Below are 10,066 nucleotides of genomic sequence, written 5' to 3' on the forward strand. Positions count from 1 at the left end.
TTGGCTTGCATGGAGCACTGGCTACATTCCAAAGGTTGGTGGATCGAGTTTTGAGGGGTGCAGAACAATATGCAGCTGCATACATTGATGATATTGTTGTCTTCATGCTGATGTTTTTCAACGCATCAAAAATGCAGGACTTGTCATAAATACAAAGAAATTTCACATCTCCAAGCCCGAGGTGCAGTACCTGGTTATGTAATAGGAGGTGGAGGCATTCGGCCTCAGGTGGCAAAAGTGGATCAAGTTACTGCAGCACCCTTTCCAAACACAAAGAAAAGGTTGCAATCATTTTTGGGGTTAGTGGGTTGGTACTGCCAACTAATTCCCAATTTTTCATCCAGAGTGGTTCTACTAACCAACATGAAAAGAAAGTCTAGTTCTATAAAGATTGAGGGAACTAAAGAGGCTGAGAATACATTCAATGATTTGAAAGACTGTGTCTGAAACTTGTCTTGCAGTGTCCAGATTTTAGACTTCCCATTACAGTACAAACAGATGCCTCTGAGGTGGGTCTAGGAGGAAATGAGATATTCGACCATTGGAGGAGGCATTGGCAATTAAATGGGCCCTAGACACCTAAGCTATTATCACATTGGGAAAGTGTTTGTTTTTGAGAATGATCATTATGCTTTGCAATGGATCCACAACATGAAAAACACTAATGCTAGGATAACAAGATGGTACTTATCTCTTCAGTGTTAGGGTACCTGGGTGGTTGACCCAGTGTTTTCAGTTTTGGTTTTGGTTTCTGTTTTACATTTTTATTTCTCCAGTTCTTCTTGGTTTGTGATTTTGTATTTCTTAAGTTTTGGTTTCCATACTCCCTCTGTTCTGTGTCCAGCCTGTGTCTCTGTGTCTGCCCTGGCCCCAGGTAATATTGTTTTTCCTCATAGAACCGTTCATAGTGTTTTCCTTTAGTGCTACTGATAGAATCTCAGAGCGTAGCCTCACAGATTATAGATGACTTCAAGTGATTTGGGGGTTCATGCAAAGTTATGTGCTACCTTGTAAATTAGTATTTTCCTCTGAGCCGGTTATAAGGCTCTCGCCTTTAGTTCATGTTTCACTTACTAAGAGTGTTTTATGTTCTTCACTCGTTTTTTTGTCACAACTGACCTTCTGTAACTTAACTTCACTTAATTCTACGCCATCGAGCCTCCAAAGTTTTGTCTGCACCTGAGTCCACTCTCTCACCTTGGGCTGCACGGCCGTGACACAAAGATCAATTAAAGAAATAGTCTTGAAGTCTATTAAGTCTAATAGTAGATTAAATGATATGTTACAGCTGTCATTTTTATGTTACACACCCTAAAGTGCTTCCACCTTAAGTTTGTTTGCAAGCAACTGCAGCTTTTAGATAGCTTTTAGAGATAGTGGACTCTTATAGGTGTTCACCTGAATAATAAACTGGACTGGAGCCACAACACTGATGCTCTTTACAGGGAGGGTCAGAGCAGACTCTACCTGCTGAGGCGGCTGAGGTCATTTGGAGTCCAGGGAGCGCTTTTAAAGACCTTCTATGACTCTGTGGTGGCATCTGTCATTTTTTACAGTGTGGTATGTTGGAGCAGCAGTTTATCGGCAGCTGAGAGGAAGAGGTTGGATAAACTCATCAGGAAGGTCAGTTCTGTTCTGGGATGCACCCTGGACCCAGTGCAGGTGGTGGGAGACAGAAGGACTCTGGCCAAAATTACATCTCTGATGGACAGAGTCTCCCACCCCATGCATGTAAATGCTGCTGAACTGCAGAGCTCCTTCAGTGACAGACCGCTGCATCCTAGATGCATGAATGAGCGTTTCTGCAGATCCTTCCTTCCTGCAGCTGTCAGACTGTACAATCAGAACTGCTCCCAACAAACAGATGTTTACATCTGCGCTGTAACTGCAATAAGTTAATTAACCGATGTCATCAGGTTGTGCCCAAATATCATTGGGTGTTCTGACCTTGAACCACAACGCCCTCACATTGGCAGGTCGGCAATGATAACCACTCACTTTGCTATGGACACATTTGTGCATAAATGTGCATATGAATGTTGCACACACAAAGTAGTGATTCATCAATGTTTTCATACCTTAATTTCTATTCTTAAATTATCATATTTAGAAGTTCCATTTTGTCACACTGTCAGGCTCAACTCTCAAAACCTAAAACCATTAGTGATGTACTAGCAGTGCAATGTTTGTGAATGTGGCCCAATGATCCCAAACACCCTGCCAATGGAGTAAAAGCATGTCTGGATAGAAAACAATGGGACACTATCAGTCATGGATTGGCCTCTTCAGAACTCTGACCTTAATATAAATGAAGCAGTATAGGATTGTCTTGACAGAGAACAAAACAAAAAGGCAGCAAATACTTAAAGTGCTTTGCAATGTCCTTTAAGGAGCTTAGAAAACTATTCTTCAAGACAACTGAAAGGAATTACAAAAATCCGTCTTCCATCATCCATCCGTCTTTTTCCGCTTATCCTGGGCTGGGTCACGGGAGCAGCAGCCTAAGCAGAGAAGCCCAGACCTCCCTCTCCCCGGCCACCTCATCCAGCTTGTCCGGGGGAATACCAGGGCCTTCCAAGGCCAGCTGAAGGATATAATCTCTCCAGCGTGTTCTGGGTCTGCCCTGAGCCTACTCCTGGTGGGACATGCCCAGAAGACCTCATCAAGGAGGCATCCTTGTTAGATGCCCAAATCACCTCAACTGGCTTCTTTCGATGTGGAGGAGCTGTGGCTCTACTCTGAACCCCTCCTGGATGGCTGAGCTCCTCGCGCTATCTTTAAGGGACAGGCCAGGCACCCTAATTTCCGCTGCTTGTATCTATGATCTTGTTTTTTCGGTCACTACCCACAGCTCGTTGGCATGCTCTAATAGGGTGATATGGTACTACAAGGTCATTAAGATAAGATTGGGCCTGATTATTTAAGACCTATGTGTCTTAAATATATGTGACCTATATGTATGTGAGGAGCAGGATTTTGAATTCAATTCTGGATTTAACAGGAAGCCAATGAAAGGGAGTAAATACAGGAGAAATCTGCTCTCTCTTTCTAGTCCCTGTCAGGACTCTTGCTGTAGCATTTTGGATTAATTGAAGGCTTTTCAGGGAGTTTTTAGGACATCCTGATAATAATGAATTACAGTAGTCCAGCCTGGAAGTAATATCCAGAAGTAATAAATGCATGAACTAGTTTTTCAGCGTCACTCTGAGACATCATCTCTTAGAGATGTTGCGTAAATTGAAGAACGCAGTCTTACATATTTGTTTAATATGTGCGTTGAAGGACATGTCCTGGTCAAAAATGACTCCAAGGTTCCTCACAGCGTTACTGGAGGACAAGGTAATGCCATCCAGAGTAAGTATCTGGTTAGAGACCATATTTCTAAAGTTTCAGGGCCGAGTACAATAACCTCAGTTTTATCTGAATTAAGAAGCAGAAAGTTAGCGGCCATCCAGGTCTTTATGTCTTTAAGACATTCCTGCAGTTTAACTAACTGGTGTGTGTCATCTGGCTTCATGGACAGATAGAGCTGGGTGTCATCTGCATAGCAGTGAAAATGTATGCTATGTCTTCTAATGATGCTGCCTAAGGGAAGCATGTATAATGTAAACACTGAACCCTGTGGAACTCCATAATTAACCTCAGCGTGTGAAGAGGACTCTCCATTTACATGAACAAATTGGAGTCTATGACATAGATATGATACAAACCACTGCAGCACAGTACCTGTAATACCTACAGCGTGCTCTAATCGCTCTAATAGAATATTATGGTCAACAGACCTCGAACGCTGCACTGAGGTCTAGCAGGACAAGCACAGAGATGAGTCCACTGTCAGAGGCCATAAGAAGATCATTTGTAACCTTCACTAAAGCTGTTTCTGTGCTGTGATGAGCTCTGAAACCTGACTGAACCACAACACATTTTGTTTGTTAAATGCAGCTATTTCTGTATGCTTTGTCCGACAAAAAAGACATTTGGAAAATTCATTCTGAGGTGAAAATATTCAGAAATTTCACAATAGTGTGGGTTTTTTTGTGTGTGCTTGTGACAATGTGGGTGAGAACACCATTTGCCCAGAGTTTAGGTTTGTTATTCTTAGTTAACATTCTTGTTTTGATTTAGCCATACCTTGTTTTTTTTCTGTAGCTTGCAAATATTTACTATCCTGGGTTTGTTTATGTTTTGCACTTTTACAGATTACTTAATATAACATCTTTTAAATAAATTTTGACAAGTTTGTTAAGTTAAAATTTCATTTATTTAAACTGTTAGCTTGTCCTGTTTAGTGCTGACATCACAGGAAGGAACCAGGTGAAGAGGGGGAAGAAAATTGTTTTAATTTAATAAAGTCAATTTTAGGGTTTTGTCTGTTTGAGAGTTGTATGTATTATTGTAAAATGTAATGGCTACACTTTAGAGGTGTGCGTTTTATTTTTGGTAAAAAGTATCATCATGTTTAGTATTACCCATTGAATGGAATATTCCATAGGAGAATATTGTGTTTGGATATCGAGTATTTAAGCAGAGAACTCAGGTGTTTGACAGAGGAGGATCAGGTCAGTGTGGCTGAGTGCACTTGACATTAATTTTGGTTTAAGTCCATGCTTATTTGCACCAAGTTAACTTTGGAGTTAACAGGATCTGTCTCCTGCCCTTCTTCAGCCACTTTGGCCAAGCTTTCTCACAATGCTTGATGCCAAGATTATATTTGAGAACAAGTAGCAAAACCCCTGTTGTAATAATAAACACCAATACGAATGTGGTTTGCTGCATTTCACCAAAACAAAACAAAAAACCCCACAAACAAACAGACAAAGATAAAAGTTGTAGTATTTAAAATATTTAACAAATCACATTGTGTTTTATCTCTTTATTTGCAAAAATGCAAATCTCTTATAAGGCACTTTGTTACACTTTGAACAAGTCATGAATGACTCAAATGTTTGGGTGTCAATGACTTTGTGGATCAGGCTTCTAAACATTTTGAAGATGAAGAAATTCATGTGTGATCCTACTGCTCTTAAAATAAAATATTTCACAGCGACATTCACACAAGGTAGGCACAAGAATTATTCTAAACATGTCACACATATTTGTACAGATACTGTAAATGTGAGATATGTCTAAGGTGTGGTAAAGGACCTTGTTTGCATTGATTTGAAATATTTTTAACAGCACAAGTCACAAGACCAATTTTTTACATTGAACACTTTAGACATTAAACACCTGTGGTCACATTTTGAAAGCTCTGCATAAGTACTTTGGTATGCAGGATAGTGCATTGTTTTGTTAAACATACACACAAATCCATCAGTGGCTGTAAGACTCTAACAACCAAGATTAAATGTGGTTTTACCCTCATACATTTGGAGGCACCAAGGAGCAATGTTTTCTTCTTTTTGCAGCATGAAGACACACTTTGAAGAAGGGTTTCCTTAAAATAAACAATAGTCCTAGGCCCAGTAACTGGCCTGCACAAGTATGGTCATCACATGATAGGGTCAATCCTTTCGATATAACCAAGTCAATTTGCCACACCAGCTGGGAAGTAGATGTTTCTTTAGTGTCTACTCAATAGCATCAGGTCTGGTGGCCACATAGACAAAGACGATGATAAGTAAGACCACTACAGCTAGTGTGGGCAGGACTACAGTAGCAACCTGCTGACGGGCTTCCTGCATTGCCTGTTTGCGCTCCTTCTTGTCCTTAGAGGTTTCTTTCTTCGGCTTGCCTTTAAGCTGCCTCATTACGACCAAGTGATGATTTGTCTTGCTGTGCTCACTGGAACCTGGGGAAGCATACAATAGTTAGCATTAAATTTTGGCATTAATATTTCTGTTACTTATCCTGAAACCCTTTTTCTATGCAGTTCATTTGTAGTCCTAAAACACACACACACACACACTTGTTGTAAATTACATGGTGGCACAAAGGAGTAATAGAAATGAGTTCACACCTAGTTGTTTTAAGTCTCAGTTTCAGAAGTAAGCAGACAAAAATGATACTGATATAGCAGTCTCAAGAGTTAGCAAGGACCGGAAACGATTCCACACTGTCCAGTAATGGCTGACAAGCCAAGTCCCTTATGTGATCCTCCACCATTATGACAATGTCTATTTCTTCCATTTCAATTCGACAAGCAAACTCAATTCAGTTACATTTTTATAATGTCAGTCACAACATCTGATCAAGGTGCCTTTACCTTGAAGTTAAAAACCTACAATAATAGATGGAAAACATCAATGATCAAATTATTCCTTGTTGCATCCCCTTTAACCTCCTAGGACCTGGCGTCCACATATGTGGACATCCCATTTTGGGTTATTTAGGCCAAAATACTCAATTTTGCTCTACAAGGGCCTGATATCCACTTACAAGGATATTATAGTGCTACTGTTCTATCGAAATTTTAAATGAATATCCTCATATGTGGCTCTCATTTTTCTTAGAAACAAAAATCAGGTAAAAAAAAAAAAAAAATCTGGTAATTCTTTGCTTTTACATTCATCGTGTCCTGACATGCCCAAATATCAAAGAGAAATTAAAAATGAGTGCCGTGGAAGAGTTTGGGTCTTAGGAGGTTAAAGAAATAGAGCTCGGTAGACTTGGGTTTAGGAAGGGGCATCCACCTGCCTTGACATGTAACACACAAGAACCTTCCATTTTCTTCAGTTTCAGTACAAATGCTTACAACAATAACACGTATTTATGACATTTACAAATGATTTACAGTCCATGTTTACCTTTTCTTATTACAGTGAGGCTCACAGTTTTTGAACAGCAAAGGTTAAAATATCAATACTACAGTCTAAATATCAGGAGAGCAAATCTATGTGCTTTCACGGTTTTTAGTTATTTAGATTTTTCTTAAGTTATAAATTTGTTTTGAAGTTATTGCATTCACAGGATTACTAGAAAACTTCTCTGTCCTCTGACCTCTGTCCTTGAGGCTGAGGTCCCTAAGATTTAAACCTGTTAAGAGATTTTTAGTAGATAAACCTATAGCATTAACTTCTCCTTGAGTTATCGCATTCATAGGATTTTCAGAAAAATTGAACTCTGACCCAGACCTTGAGGTCGAGGTCACTAAGATTCAAACTCGTCTGAGATTTTTAGTTAATACACCTATGGTATCATTTGAAATTCCTATGTTGCTTTGTTCTCGAGTTATCGCATTCCCAAACTTGGGTGTCCACATTGGCCATCTGCCTACCTGCCCACCTGGCAGGGTGATGACAATACCCAATCAGCCTTTTTGAAACTGAGGGATAAAAACCAAATAAACCTATTAGAGAGAGACAGAATACCTATTAAGCTCTACTTATAAAGCGCTATACAAATACAGGCCATTTACCATTTACTTGTACACATTTGCCAATATTATTATTATTATTATTATTATTATTATTATTATTATGAATTGCAAATTATACATTCTTCTCTTTTAATATTATTATTGGTGCTATGTACTATGTTTTAGCATTGTTCATTGGTCAAAGTAGAGTCACTAATCAACCTTATTAGGTCTCTCTTTGAAAAAGAGATTTTAATCTCAGTGAGACCATTACCTGGAGAAATCCTTAACTAACAATAAAGCACTACTCCACAATCGTATTGCTACAAAAGAATACACTGTAAGCTTCAAATCAAATTCACCCAGGTGAATTTAAAAACAACCTTTACTGCACCGAGATTCAAACAAACCAAGCAGGTATGTTCTACATAAAGCAAGTTTCACGAGTGTATTAAAAAAAAAAAAAAAAAATCAAGCAGTTTGGAGGGCAAGAAATGTTCAGTCGCTGACGTTCAAGATACACTTAGTCATCAACAGTCTCCAGCATGCAGAAATACAAAAAAAGATTCCGAAGCAGTCTGACCTTCGACAGTCACCCCCCATGCTATATTTACTAGGGTTAGGGTAAAAGTAGTACCTGAATCGTGAGTATCGCGGCACAGTGTATTCATATCATGCTAACGTTACACTTCGTAACATTAGTTCCACACTGAGAAGGCGCTGACTTCACAGGGGACTGCGTTAAATACAGGAGTTTTCTAGTCTTCCTATTTTCTCTTAGACAGTATTACGTACTGTCGAGGAAGTTACGGTTTTGTATCCGGTGCCTTTCAGTGACAGTAGTTAGTATAGTAGTTAGTTCTAACTTTAGGAAGCGTGAGCTTCATCGATGACAAAATACTGCTGACGATTCAGCAGCACTGAGTTACTTTATTATTAGCAGTGAGTTACAAGTAACTGTCCTGAGTTGGGACAGTTTCTGTTGGCCAGCATATTTCTACCGGACTCGTAATAGTCGGGTTCGTTATAGCAGAGAATCACAGTGTGAAAGAATAGTTACAAACCTTGTCGTCACGGATCTCGACGTGGCAGTCCGTGGAAGACTTGGTGGAATACTACTGTTAAATGGTTAGCGTGTAAATAAGGAAACTTCCGCCAACGACCTTCAAAATAAAATACTACATAAAACTTTTTGTGCCAAAATCTACCAAAAAGTGATTTCCGATGTTTCTACGGTTTTTAAAGTCTAATACCTTTACTTATATTACTTATATTAGTAAATACTGTAGTGAACAGAGGTTGAACATGTTATAGTGTGTGTAGGTTCTCAGTCGTCCAGTTCATGGTAATCTAAGGAGCTTGGGAAAAAAAAGCAACTGGGCTTCTTTAGGTGTCTTGAAGACGCTTCACCTCTCATCCAAGAAGATTCTTCAGTTCTAAGAGCAAATGGTGGAGAGTCCCACAAGTGCTTAAATAGCCAGGATTCTCTACCAATTTCTACCAACCATATGCCACAAACCTGTCAAAATAGACCACAAAACTCTCAAAGTTGCACATAAGTCCCAATTATTAAATCTCAAAACAACCACTGTGCATTAACAGGTGTTCTTGCAAATGTAAATAATGCTTGACCTAAATATATGGATCACAATTTGAGCAATTGCTTAACATTGTAATTCCAATATATAAACACTCTAGTATAGGTATATGGTGTATAGAAGTACATATGATTTCACGATATATATATCATAAAAAAATTCTGTTAAATTTCGGGGGCCTCCTCTAAATAAATGATGTTGGCCACAGAGTGGCCTTTTGTTTACTGTGATTCTCACAGTTGAGCTTTTCTGTCTTTGAAGTGCACTTTTCTTTTGTGCCGCGGTTTGTGATAAGTTTGAGGATTTACTTGTGTGGTGTTTGGGTTCTGTGAGTAGGGAAAACCACTGTTAATTGCAGATTGCTTATCAAGGCCGGGTTGAATTTTTTTTTATTAAGGATGTTTTATAAATTTTAATAATTGTTATTCTAATTCAAAAGTTTGAAGTTTTAAAAGCATTTGACTGATAATCCTGATTTTCTGAACAGCGGACCAGACCAGTTTAAGAAAGTAAGTGGCAGTGGTACGCATACTAAAGACAAAAAACCCTAAGTTTTATTACAATCAATAAAGTCTTTCTTGGTCACTTAAAGTGTGTTTATAGAAATGTGATGTTATATATTTCTGCTGCGTTCCTGGATAGATCGCTTTTTAATGTCAGTGACACTTTTTACCTGGACAAATAAAGGAAATATAAAAGTCACTTTGCCAAAAACTGATTCTATTTTGTGTCAGGAATGTTCTTTCTGGCTCGAAACAAATATCATTAGACCAAGAAAAACAGGCATTTCTCTTGCGTGAGATGCAGGCCATCTTCTTTAAGTCTGCTCAGGACCTCATCCATTTGAGGTGCATCCTCAGGACCACTGATGAGCATGTTGTCCAGGTATCAGTTGGTAGCAATTGGTCCAGATGGAGCAATTGACCTAGCGAAGCAAACAAGTCCTCAGTGTGTGGAATTGGATACTTATCCACACAGATCTGTGGGTTTAGAAGATTTTGAGCATACGGCACGTTACGTGGTGGGCAGAATTTGGGTACAGTGGGTCTTAGAGGCAGTTCGGCTTTAACCCTTTTCATTTTTCCTATAGCTTTTTAGAGAAAACAGCTGCATGCCTCTTTAACACAGTCTGTAACTTGTCTTTTTTTCTTTGCTCTTTGCATGGGACATC

Source organism: Haplochromis burtoni, unplaced genomic scaffold (genome assembly GCF_018398535.1).
Source record: "Haplochromis burtoni strain Fernald_Lab_line unplaced genomic scaffold, NCSU_Asbu1 Contig_227, whole genome shotgun sequence".
NCBI lineage: Eukaryota > Metazoa > Chordata > Actinopteri > Cichliformes > Cichlidae > Haplochromis > Haplochromis burtoni.